Below are 14,056 nucleotides of genomic sequence, written 5' to 3' on the forward strand. Positions count from 1 at the left end.
TGGATTTTTGGAATTGCTTCATAAAGGCAACATGCAAGCAAAATAAAAGGTACAATAAAGATTACTGGCATAAAAGATGCTCTTAAAACATTCACTGGTGAAGGAAAACCAAGAATAAAGAATAAATAAGAGAGAAATAAGTGAAAAAAATAAGTGCCTATAGTGTCATGAACTGCTGTAATTTCAGATTAAGAACTATTTAAATAAATTTGTACCTATTGTTGTCAACAACAGACTCTGCAGAAAACACATAAGGGGACTACAGTAATGACATCTGTGCAGTACCTTTCCTGCTTCTGTCCAATCTCCATTTCTTCATTTATAGGATACATCAGAGCTCCCCAACCATTTTGGGTCTAGACATATCTGGAAAATTGTTGAAAGGATGTTATGGTCTCTCCCACAAGATACTGTGTTGTTGTTAGTTGCGAAGTCGTGTCCGACCCATCGCAACCCCATGGACAACATTCCTCCAGGCCTTCCTGTCCTCTACCATCTTCCTGTCCTCTACCATTTAAGCTCACGCCTACTCTTTCAGTGATTTCATCCAGCCACCTCATTCTCTGTCGTCCCCTTCTATTGCCCTCAATCTTTCCCAGCACTAGGCTCTTCTCCATTGAGTCCTTCCTTCTCATTAGGTGGCCAAAGTATTTGAGTTTCAACTTCAGGATCTGGCCTTCTAAAGAGCAGTCAGGGTTGATCTCCTCTAGGACTGACCAGTTTGATCGCCTTGCAGTCCAGGGGACTCGCAGGAGTCTTCTCCAGCACCATAGTTCAAAGGCCTCAATTCTTTGGCGCTCAGCCTTTCTTATGTTCCTACTTTCACAGCCATACATTGTAACTGGGAATGTGATGTTAGCCAAGGCTAATTACAAACACCCATTTACCACAATGCAAACTAATACACTTGCTCCACGGCTTCTTCTAACCAAGATGCACTCTAAATGCTCAACATGCCTCTACCTTTTATCTGGAAGGTGGGAATACTTTTAAACTAAGCACTGGGATATTGATCCTTATTCTTTTTTATCTTATCTTCTAAAATGTTTTCAGTGCATACACAAGACTCATAAGCATTCATAGCAAACACAATTTAGGTTCAGCTCACCCTTTGCTCTGCATCATCTTACATCCTAATCCTAAAACATATAAAATGAGGTGGGGCGTGAATCTAGGAGGTAGGTACAAAGGAGGTAACCTTAAGCTCATGAACTTAAGTGGGGCATTAGAGAAAAAAATATTTTAATTACATTGAAAACATTTTTATTCTTTGAATTCTTTGAACCACATAAACTGAATTTCACACACAGAGAACCAGTTGATATGAACCTATTACCTTTAAGTCCTGCTTCTATACCTCCTGTACACATTATAGGCTCAAAAACAAAATACAGGTAGTCCTCAACTTATGATCACAATTGAGCCCATCATCTCTGTTGTTAAATGACATATTTGTTAAGTGAATTTTGCCCCATTTTACGACTTTTCTTCCTTTAGATGTTAAGTGAATCACTGCAGGTGTTAAGTTAGTAACACAGTTGTGAAGTGAATCTGGCTTCCCCATTGTCTTGGCAGAAGGTCACAAAAGGTGGTAACATGATCCTGGGACAGTGCAACCATCATAAATGTGAGTCAGTGGCCAAACATCTGAATTTTGATCATGTAACTGCAATGGTCATGCGGATGCTGCAATGGTCATAAGTGTGAAAAACGGTAATAAGTCACTTTTTTCATTGCTGTTGTAACTTTGAACGGTCACTAAATGAACTGTTGTAAATTGAGGACTAACCCTACTGCACCAGTCAGGCCTTTCTTCTGATTAAATATAGCTTTTATTAGGTTCTTACAGCACTGATTTAGTAAAAGTGCATATGAAGTTAAATTTATAAAATGTGTATACAGTATATATTGGTTTGCATATTTGCAGCTCATGAATATATATCTGTGAAAGACAATAGAAAGACAAACACAAAAGGAGGAAACAAAGAGCTCTTCCACCCAGAGAACAGGGAAAGGGAGAAGCCCTATGGAAGGGGGGGGGGCATTTAGATTCACCCTGTAAAATATGACCACAAAAGAGCAGTTTAGGAGCTTCGTGAAACCACTTCTCATGTGATATAATCAACAGAAGGAGTGCTGTATGTGAATCAAGAAAAGAAGGGTTATGTATTCCAGAGTTCCAAATCCTGAAGAGATTATTATTTTTATTTTAAGACCAGCAAACTAAAACAATTCCCCTCCATCAGGAATCTGATTACACAAGTATAGCAACAAACATATTCATAAGTATCCAAAAGGTAACTGTGATACTGAATACTGGTGGTCAACTTACAACAGTTCATTCAGTGACCATTTGAAGTTACAACAGCACTGAAAAAAAGTAACTTATGACAAGTTTTTCACATGACCGTTGCAGCATCCCCAAAGCCATATTGGCAACTGGTTCATATTTATAACGTTTGCAGTGTCCTGGCATCATGTGATCCCCTTTTGCAACCATCTGACAAGCAAAGTCAATGGAGAAGCCAGTCACTTACCGGTAATAACTGTGTTATTAACAACTGTAGTGATTCACTTAATAACTGTGGCAAGCAAGGATGTAAAATGGAGTAAAACTCACTTAACAAATATCTCTCACTTAGCAACAGAAATTTTGGGCTCAATTGTGACCGTAAGTCAAGAACTACCTGTACAGTACTAAAGAGAAGTCATTGTGCTGTCCCACTTACTCATAAGCACATGTAACAGCGGGATGGCAAGTTTATTAATATTCCCCAGCATTTCCCTTCACTGAAAACCCAGAACTGTCCCAATTAAGTCCAGCCAAAAGCAGACCAAGGGTAGTCCACAGAGCAATGATCAGTGAGTCCACAAGGCACTTGAAATTTACCAAACAAGATAAATCCACTAGGCCAGATGTGTCAAACTTGTGACGTCATATGACGTTGCGCAACGTATTGGGACAGTTATGCCATTGCCGGCAATGGAAAAAAAGTCACAATACGTCGCGACATGTCATGTGACATTGCGAGTTTGACACCCCTGATCCAAGGCAAGGCTAGAATCACAATGATCAGCTAGGCAATGTACACATTGTTCCCAGCATCGTCTTCATCTATCTACTGTGCTAAATAGCCAGCTTCTGGTGCATCTCATCAAGAGGGACGAGGCTGCCTCCTCGTGGGTAATCAGTCTGACCTTCACTGTTCCTGCTTTTTCTCTGCCCTACGTGTTTTCAGATCAGGTGCAGAAGGCAGTTCCTCCTTCTCATCACTAATCAGCTGCAGCTGTGTGCTTTTTCCAGCTGAAGCCTCAGGGCTGTCCTGCTGCAGTTGTGCTTCAGCCAAATCACTCTCAGCCAGCTGCTCGGAGCCATTGACTAACTCCCCTCCAAGAACCCGGGACTGGTTCATCCTCCTCTGAACCAACATCTGGAAAGGCATCTGGGGAAGGTTCTGGAGGAGTCATCACAGTCATGGACACTGTAGTATAAATACAACCTCTTTGGTATGGAAAGGGAGAATGCATACTGCATTCTACTTGTCTTGCTTGAAACAAGATGCTGTGTGTACTACCATATATAAATTCTATTCCACAGCTTCTTGCCTGGACATGTCTTTTGCACACTGCTGTGCCCACTTTCTCTTTCTTCCTGTCCTGCATGACACCTTGGAAGACAAATTACTTTATATAAAAGAGACATTCTGCAAGAAAATAGACAGATCAGCATTTTCCCCCAAAAGAGCACTTCTAGGAGCTGCAAATGACGATTTAGCCAAGAACTACCCTGTCCATTAAAGAATGCTATATGGTGTTGGGACCTGTCAAGACTACCTGCGTGACAATCCTAAACTGTGCTGTGGTATGTCACACAGAATATTTCTTCTCTTCAACCTCAATTATCTTTTGGCTTAACTGAGTAAAACTGGAGCAGACCAGCAGCAACACTGCCAAACAGATTTAGCAATAAGCAGAAGAACGAAAATACTCTGCTGAAAAAGCTTCATCAACAGAGGCCTTGCCACCATTGCTTCTCCTATGATGCTTGGCTCTAACTTGGCACATGGTTCATTCAGCACAGAAGAGATAGGAGCTAATGTCATCGTATTTTGCCATCTAGGACGGAACTCCAATTCTACCATTTCATACAGAAAATTTTGTTCAGTACTATATCTCAGTTCAGCTGAATGATGACATGACCAGCTGCAATTGAGAAAATCTCTTCTTTATATGACTTATCAAAGATGCACAACACTCATCTTAATTTGCGTCTGACAGTTCAGAGTGACACAGTTATAGGTAATTCTATTCTGCAAAAAGACTAAGAATATGCCAAAGTAAGATTGCTGCATTAAAAGTTTTTCATTGGACACTGGAATAAGATTCACTTAAACTGATCCTTTTAGTTGCTAAACTAAGAACATAAATTCTTCTCTACTGAATTGGTGAGCCATGCCTTCAAGCAGCACAATCTAAATTTAGGATCCCAGGTGAGACTGCTACCTTGGATCCCATATGGGAAGACATCTGGGTAATACTGTCTGAGCAAAATAAACAACAGGCTTGGGAGCTGGGGATTAATTGATGGCCGCTATTGGTGAGAAGTAGATTCTTATCACTACTACTAAGAAATGAAGAAGTAGATCCACGCTAATGAGCTTTATATGGCATGCAAAAAGGATACAAAGATCAGTCTTACTGTGGCATGAAACCTATTTCCACTCTAATATTGTAGTAAAATTAGGATCAGCAAAAGTATGCATGCAAAAGAATATATGGTATGTGCAAAAAAAGAAATCAGGAGAGGAAACCAGCAACATTACTGCAAATGTCAAATAAGATATTTTAGAAATTGAATACAAATTACTTTCAAAAATTGACATGAATTTCTAATTGATATGCATATCCATATAATTTTGTTACCAATACAGTACTGATGTAGCCTCTCTAATGCCTAGACTGAAATAATAAAAAATAAAGGTGATGGAAAAAATAGAATTTTTCAGTTTGTCCTCCTAACTGTCATTTTACAAATTTAATCCAGGCCCACTATTCCTATGTCTTCCTAATTTATTTTATTCAGAGTTTTTTGACTATTCATGGTGCTTTTAAACTGGAATATATCAAATATTTAAAGATGACAATTTTCAAAACCAATTATGTATTTTTCCAATTTAAATGTGCTTTACAGCAAAGGTTATAACTATTTATTGCAGTTTTTAAATATATTAACAGGATGGAGATCCAAGTGTGCTAGACGTTACTGAAAAAGTTCTAACCTCCTAACTCACTGGACCTATGTACCTGAGACAGAAGCAGCACACCAGGAGAGGGAACAGTGGAGTTAGGAGGGAGAATGTAGGAGCTAGAAAACAGGGTTAAAGAAAGGATCCGAGAAGCTGAAGAAGAAACATCATTGTACCGTACACAAGGAAATTTGTTGCACATGTTGCAATCTAAATATCTTTAGATTAAGGCAGAGGTGTCAAACTCAATTTCACTGAGGGCCGCATCAGCATTGCGGTTGCCCTGGGGGGGCCGGGTGGATGTGGCCAGAGTGGGTGCAGCCTACTGGGTGGGCGTGGATGGAGTGGGTATGGCTACTGGGGGACGTGGCCAGTTCTACATCATTCGCGTCAAGGGTGCCTATGGGGGCCTGGGCAAGAGTGGGTCAGATTTGAGGGTCTCTGGCAGAAGGGGGTGGGACTGGGGCAAGTGCCAAGGCATGGTCCACTGGGGCAAGTGCCAAGATGGCCACCACAAAATTATACATTGGCTCCCGGCTGGCCTGGGCCAGGGCCAAGGCAGCGGGGGCCATTCCCTCACTGTTTTCAGGATGGCTTCGCGGGCCAGGTGAAACTACTTTGCGGGCCACATCCGCCCCCCGGGCCTTGTGTTTGACATGTCTGGATTAAGGCCAATGAAAATTCCATGTGGGCAAGACAGCATGAGTTTACACTCATGATATGGCTAATAAAACCTAGTAAGTTTTATTTTTACACAATTTAAGCAACAGTGCTGTAAGCTATAGGCATACAAGACCACTTATCCTAACTGGCACTACTCATATTGCCTGTGTGCCTGCAAAAATAGATCTAATGCTGAAACTACAATTCTTGGACAGGAAGTCCAGATCAATTATGCATAGGTTTCCTGCCCCTAGAGATTAGGGCATCTTCTACCAGGAACTGAAGACATTTACTTTCAAGTAAGCATTTGACTCCATCGTTATTTATGTAGTTATTGATTCTGGTTCAGTGTTTTTATCTTTGTTGTTATTTTCAGCTTTCTGCAACTGTGTTTTAATGATTTGCCATTGTCTTTATGTTTTTATATTTGTAAATTGCTGCAGTGACTATTTTTTGGAAAGATACAAGATCCATCTAAATTGAGCTTAACTCTATTAACGGTATTTTTAAACTACCTAGTTTAGCCAACCTCTCTGATATTCCCAGATAATCACCAGTCAAGTACCCACAAAGACAAATGTTTCCTTAGCTTCCAAATTGGCTAATGCTATTACATACTGCTTACTTTATGTTGCTGTCTGCAACTATTTTCTGCAAAGCAAATACAAGATATAAATTTCTTAAATATTAAGTCATTAAACATTACCAAGATTGGAAGTTGATGTTGCTGCCTTTATTTCTATCAGATGGGAACAATATTTTTGCAATGGGAGAATGAGAAATCTTAGTTAAGAAATGCCTCCCTCCCCACATACATTATATACAAGCATCTGATGAGAGGTAGTCAGCCTCCTTTTGGGGAAAAATATAGCTTACAAGGGTTTCTCTTAACCCACTTACTCACTCCTCCTACTTCCTGTTTCTCATTTTTGCCTCCTACAAAATAGTAATTATTACTGGAAGCAAGAGACATGCAATTGCTATCAGTGGCTATAGGAGCAAAGCAAAGGCATGAGTCAGTTCCACAGTCCTTTGGTGGGGCCAGTTTCTTGTTTTAACAGGGTGTACTCCAGAATCACACTGTTCAAAGAGAATAAACACATCAATCATATCATATAGCACCCAAACTAGGTAACAAACTACTTTTAGAATATATATGTATGCTTTGCTTGTAGCATTCTAGAACCTTATATGAGTTTATGGATCATGATATATAAATTAGTAACAGATGCAGCTGACTCAACAGATCTATGAAATGCAGAATTCCCAGTCAGGGAATTTCACAGACCTATCAGTACATCAAATCCATATGTTAACCATTTGCACACTAGGTTTATCCATCTATGTAGACACAAGAAGGGTTTTTTTTTGTTTATTCCAGATTATTATAGCCATCCAGCTCCAATGGACTCTGAATATGCAGGAGCATTGTCAAAATAGTTTGGGCCCAAACAGTGCTATTGGATGGAGACTGAATTATCATTCCATCCATACATAACACCAATGCAGTCATCTCTGGGGTGGAGCACATGATTTTCTAACAACTATGGACCCATAATTTAGGACCGGAAATCAGAATAAGAGCCTTTGACACTTGGATAATTAGACGGTACAAATGCTTTAGCTCTGAATTCCTTAGAACTTCAGCGTTCTTAAATAATTAGAATACTTTATTTCATTCTTACTGGAAAAAAAGGGGTAAGAACTATCCTGCCACTCTTTGAATTTTCACTACTATCCATACTCCACACTATTTTAGATATATTTTTCTTAGTCCAAAAATGTCATTTTACTGAGTAGTTTCTAGCTAATACTTTTAAAAAACATTACTAGGTATGTATTTGTGCTATGTATTTAATATTCATCCAAGCTCATATTTGCAAAATGCCAGCAATACATATTGGAGTGCCATCCTATAAGAAGTCATAGGTACTCAGCTTTCTGTGACAGCCAGTGCATTACTTAACATCACAATATTACACTTTTTACCTTACAGTAAGACCCATCCCACTAGTATTACAGCCTAAAGCAAATAAATTGAAAAGTTTATAAAAACTAATACATAAAAGTATTGATTCTTTAGGCCAATAATAATAATGGGGTGGATACATTTTTCTTCTGGAAAAGTGTAACTTCTCACAATACTTCCATCTTGTATCAGAAAATCATTAGATACCGTCTAATTAACAGTAAAAGAATGTAACATTGGAAGGAAATATATTAAGAAACACAGAAAACCACAGGTTATTGGAACCATCTAAGTTCAATATAAACTATACAATAGCAACTTTCATATTTTGAATCTTGAAAAATCACATTAAAAATATCTTGGGACCTTGAGCTACAGACCTTCCTATTTCTCACAATCTAGCTATTAATAATAGCTATTTCAGTGATCCCCATGAAGAAAATTAGATATTCTTGCCCAAGATTTGCAAACAACGTCAGGAAGTCTACTTTTCATTTTAAAGTGCACGCTCAGATCTTCCAAAAAAATAAAACTAAAGAGGAAACGATAATAAACCAAAGAAATTTATGGCATGGGATAAGTAGAAAAAAAGGGGAAATATAGTTAAATCTAGTTTTATGCTATCATCATTCACTATATTTCCCCACATCTTCCTATCCTTATATTTTTGCTTTTGACATGCTATACATTGCTTCATACATTGTTGGGCCATCTGCTTTTTAAACATTTCACTTCTCTTTTTTGAGGATCATATCAACTCCATCCAACCATGATTTGCTCAGTTTCTCTTGGCCCATTCATTCTTTTCTGATATATCTGATATATCTATGTTGCAATTTGATCTTCATTCTCTTCAATATAATTGTTCCATACTGATCACCATTTTTGTATTCCTTCTACACCCAGTCAGCACTCATTCATTCTTGATCCTATCTCTTCTTATGTGACCACACACATTTCTTAAGTACCTCATTCCCAGGGCATTCAATTTATTGTTTATTCTAATATATCTAAATCTCACAAGCACATAACTAGATAGAAGCATGCTCTTATACATAGCAATTTTCACTTCTTATGACAACATTCTTTCTAACAGTTCACATAGAATCCAGTACTATTCTACCAGCCTTTGCATGCCTTAACATTTCTTCATCTATGTTTGCTTACTTAATATTCTACCAAGATACAATTTACTTGCTCTAGTTTTTCACTATTTGTGTGTAATTTGCAATTGTTCATTCCATTTACTTTGTCAAGAAAAACTACTTTGGTCTTTGAAATATCAATTCTCAATTCCATACTCCCTTTTACATCATACAGTATGAATCACTCAGGTTCTCATAACACTGTCTGCATAAAGTATATACCGCCTCACACCCAATCCATATATTTCTTAATGTTACCACAAGCATTCCTTAAACATTTACCCATCTTTACATTAAACAACCAAGGAAATATCACACATATTTGTAATATTTCTTGCTCAATGTTGAACACTACACATTCCATTTATTATCACATATCTTTACTTCCATCATATACCATTCCTATCATTTTCAGCAATCCAACTTCCTATTCACCCAAGTTCATAATTCATACCTATTAACTTTATCATTTTTTCCCTCCAATTCAACAAACATGCAATGTAGTTTGGTCTACATAGCTCTTGTCTCGCATAAAGCAAGCCTAGATTTTTGCTCCCAGTCATACCCTTTCAATCAGAATTCTGCTAAACATTTCCCCACAAAACCGTAGTTTTTGCATTTACTCATGCTATCTTTCCCTTTTTATATGGGAACAACACATTCTTCTAATTGTCCAGCAGAGATGCAGTTTTCACATACGATTTACACAAGTCACGTAACCACTCAATATTTAAACCACATTTATAAATTAGTATTTCTCCTGTTACACTATCTACACTTACAGATTTATTTTTAATGTGCCAACATGATTTTTTCCTTTTTTTTATACTACTGTTTATAGGATTTGTTTTAATTCTACTGTTTAACATATCACAATCTTTCATACTCCTCTAAGCTTTTGGTCACTTTAGTTTCATTCCAAATCACAATATCATATCTATTTTTAGTTCTATTCACTCTGCTTGAGGCTGTTTGTCCATCTCCTTTCTCCATCAAAACTGCTCTGCATTTTCTCTGTCTCTTTTAAGGATGACTGTTTCCTGTTCTCTTTGACTACATCCTTTGCAATTATCTTTTTTCCCCCTCTATACAATTATACAATATTTTTACATTCTCGTTTTTTAAACAATCATTCTCTTATATTTATTTTTCTTATCCACAATCTCTTTCATTTCATCATTTTTCATACTCCCTGCTAGCATAACTCCAGATATGTTTGTGACAGTCTGTAACATTATTCTTTTCACTCTGTTCCAAGTAGCTACAAACCAGCCTTAGCCCTCCACAGACTGGTTCTTTTCTTTTACAAGTAAATAAGTCTTGTTAAAAAAAATAGTAGGAATCAGAGTGCAGTAGTGTGTGTGAGACCAATGGTATCAGTCTCCCCACAAATTTCAGCAAAGTCTGAGGTCTTACTCTATCTTGGAGGGGCATCTTAGGACAAGCTGTTTAATGAAAGCAGAATAGCAGCTGTAAATCTCCTGGTCTGAAACCCACAAATAATCCTTCTCACAATAGAGTTCCTTGAAGTAGAAAATAGCAGGGGTTCATTGGTCATTCTCCCTCTTTTTTATCTGCTGTTTAAAAGGATATGGGGAGATTATCTGCAACTTTAAAAACAAAATTGAATCTTGAACAGTGAAACACAAAAACTAAACTTTCTGTCCTCCTCTGACTATTTAATTACTGAGGCTTCTCTTTTGCTGAAGTCAGGACTGCTCCATCCTCAAAAATCCTTTATCACTATTTATATACCACAGTATTTGGAGTGTCAAATACTGCTGATGAGATTCTTAGGTTAGAACTGTTTGTGCTATTGATCCAACTAATGCAACTTCAGCAGAGTGAGACAGATCTTAGCAGTCTAGAAAGGGAATAATAATGCTATTGACGGACATGGGCTAAAGAATCAGGGCAGGTCTTATGTACATGGCTTTATAACACAAAAGATCACATGCATGCATTCAAGCAGCAGAGATTCTACGTTCCATCTCGCAAAAGATTTACACAGGAACTTTGAACATGGTGAAGGCCATACTCCTTTAGTGTAGCGAATACTATAGTTCTCTGGGATGTATTTTGAGGGTTCCCATATTCTGGGGCGCATAAAAATCAGAAAGCAAAGCCAAATCTATGTTTCTGGCAGGGTGAAACCACAAATGATTCCGATTTCTCTCTCTGAGTACATTTTAATCGAGCGTGTGTGCTGAAACCCTGCTAGCCCCAAAGCAGTCCTTAACCCAGCTAGCATGTCTATATTAGTGAGAAGAGGAGGCACAGCAGTTTCCACTTCAACCCGTCTGGTGAGACGGGCACGGGCGGGACTGGCTCTTACATAAAGTGAGTAGGCAAGTTTCCAGATCATCCCAATTCCTAGACAAGGCATTCAAGGGACCTGTTAAAACTGGGATTGCTCCAAAAGCTACACCCACACACAGATACATTTCTGTAGAATCTACAGAACTCTACAACCCGGGAGGATAACTTCTCTATTTCCAACAAGAGGGTCGGCATAGACAGGTATGCCTGCTTCCCCGCACGCTCATCAGAGCCACACACCTGGGCAGGAAAGGAGCGCGGAAACACCCTTTCTCAGGCTTGGGACTGGTCGCGCTCAGTGCCCACTGTAGAGCAAGGATTGTGGTTCCCCTTTTAGGCCTTAAGGATACGCGCTGTATGGAGACCGGCTCTCAGTATTTGCAGCGCGATCTACCCTTCCCGTGGTCGCCTGGTTTAGTTGGGGAGCTCACCTGCCCGCTTGCGCGGGTTTCCTGGGGCGATCGGCCCCTCTCTGCGTTGTCTTCCCACGCAGCTGCCCATGGCCGAAGTCCCAGGGTGTAACTTCAAGGGACCTACGTGCCTGAGCCCGGCTCAGGGCTCTCTCGCTCCGCATGAGGCAAGATCCCAGTTCGCCCTCCGGACGCGCAAACTTTGCGAGACGCGGGTTGGGGCTTTCTCCTCCGCACTTCAGAGCCTCGGGTTTTCCTTACAAAAAAAGGAAGCCCGCAAGCAGGCTCCGTACTGCTGAAAGCGAGATCCACACCAGGCAGGCCCAGGGATCGGTCGTTACAGTAGCACAACCACCACCCCACAGAGACCTACAGCTCTGAGCCGGGATGAGTCCCGCGGGCCTGGGAGACACTTCTGGGCTCCTCCTTCTCCAGGTGAGCATGTGACTCGGCGGCAAGAGCTCAAGCCCCGCCCCGCCCGCCCCGCCCCCTCTCCGCCAGGAAGCGGATAGTCCGTGATCCTGGCCTCAATTCCAGCGGCGAGGGAACGGACAAAACGGGGCTGCGGAGAAAGCAAGGCAACGGAGGCTTAGTTCCAAAGCAGGGTGGCTAGTATCGACAGCCCGCTTCCTGGTCCCCCTAGAGGACTTTTTTTCCCCACGAACGAGAACACAGACGAGTTAAGATGAAATAGGCATTTCCCTCCGAAATGCCAAAATACTCAGTGAAAACGTGATTTCCCGAAGCTGCAAGACCCACCGAATCACAAGCCTCATTTTAGCCTATACAATAATGTTACATATAGTCAGCCTACAGCAGTGGTTCTCAACCTGTGGGTTGGGACCCCATTTGGGGTCAATCGACCATTTCACGGGGGTCGCCAAGCAAGGCTGTCCGCCATTTTTTTGTCCGCCATTTTTTCCCCCTTTTCCGGCGGGTGCCTTACCTCCCTTGGGCTGGGCCAGCTGGTGGTCGGCCTGCTCCGTCTCTGCCGCTTGCCAGCTACGCCTTGGCCGGCGCAGGGGGTGGAACCATGCATGCGCGGCGCTCCCGGGCAGGGAAAGTCCTCGACTTACGACCGGTTTAGTCCTCGACTTACGACCGGTTTAGTCCTCGACTTACGACCGGTTGGGGTCGCGGCATTAAAAAGGTTGAGAGCCACTGGCCTACAGGGTCACTCAATGTGTCATACAAATCAATAATATTGCTTTGAATAAACAATTCTCAGCAGGGGGCAGCAGCTGGCTGATTTGTTTGAAGTGGGAAGCTAAGCCAAACCAAATCTGGTTAGTGTTTGGCTAGGAGATTACCGGAGAATTCCAGGTTGGTAGGTCAATGACCTGAGAAAACAATAGCAAACCACTCCCATACAATTGCTAAGAAAATCACATCACTGTGCGAGTTCACTTATGGTTTAGTTAATAATGTATAAATACGTAATTCACATTAAAAGCCATATGTCACACTGAAAGTGCTCCAACTGCCTCCTTGGTACCTGTTCCTTTTGTGCATGGAGTTTCCTTTGGTAACTGTTTCCCAACCTTTACAACTTTGTAAATATGTGGACTTCCCATTGACTGGGGAATCCTAAAAGTTGAAGTCAGCACATCTTAGTTGTGAAAGTTAGGAAACAGTGATTTAATTGATGCCACAGTTCTTTCATCTTTCAAATCATTTTTAAAAAAGAAAAATGATTTATGAGATGTTTAAATCTTTAGTTGGTTCTTTTCCTATGTTTACACTGACCAGCAACTCTGCCCATGGAAGCCTAGGTCCATCTAATTCAACAATGCTTCTACCAATTTGCATTGTGTCTTCTGAATTTCAGAAAGAATTTTTGCTCATTGTTTTATGTGTCCAAAACAAAACATTTTTATGCATAAGTTCAATATAAGCAATAAACTGAGAAGTAAATTTTTAAAAATATTCTGGTAGAAGACTTATCAGAACCACTCTTCGGTATTGCACCCAAGACAAATGCATGAATATATTCAGGAAACCACCAGGAATCAAGCACAATTCAAAGGAAATGTTAGTGAAATAAAGGCAGTGCCTTCTTTCTCTTACCTAGCAAATTCTTCAACAATAGGCAAATGCTGTTTGAGCTGATTAGTGAGCCAAGTTTTGGGGGACTATCAAAAACAATTTTGTTTGTTTCCCAGTTTTGATTAAAACATGGGCTTGCCTGACATTTTGAGCGATTCAACATAAAAAACATAAGAGTCACTACTTCGTAGCCCTGTACAGCCAATAGAGATTCAGATCGTCTGGGTATTCTGAAATGACTTCTGATTTTTCTACACA

This window comes from Protobothrops mucrosquamatus, unplaced genomic scaffold (genome assembly GCF_001527695.2).
Source record: "Protobothrops mucrosquamatus isolate PMUCROS unplaced genomic scaffold, P.Mucros_1.0 scaffold1878, whole genome shotgun sequence".
Taxonomy (NCBI): domain Eukaryota; kingdom Metazoa; phylum Chordata; class Lepidosauria; order Squamata; family Viperidae; genus Protobothrops; species Protobothrops mucrosquamatus.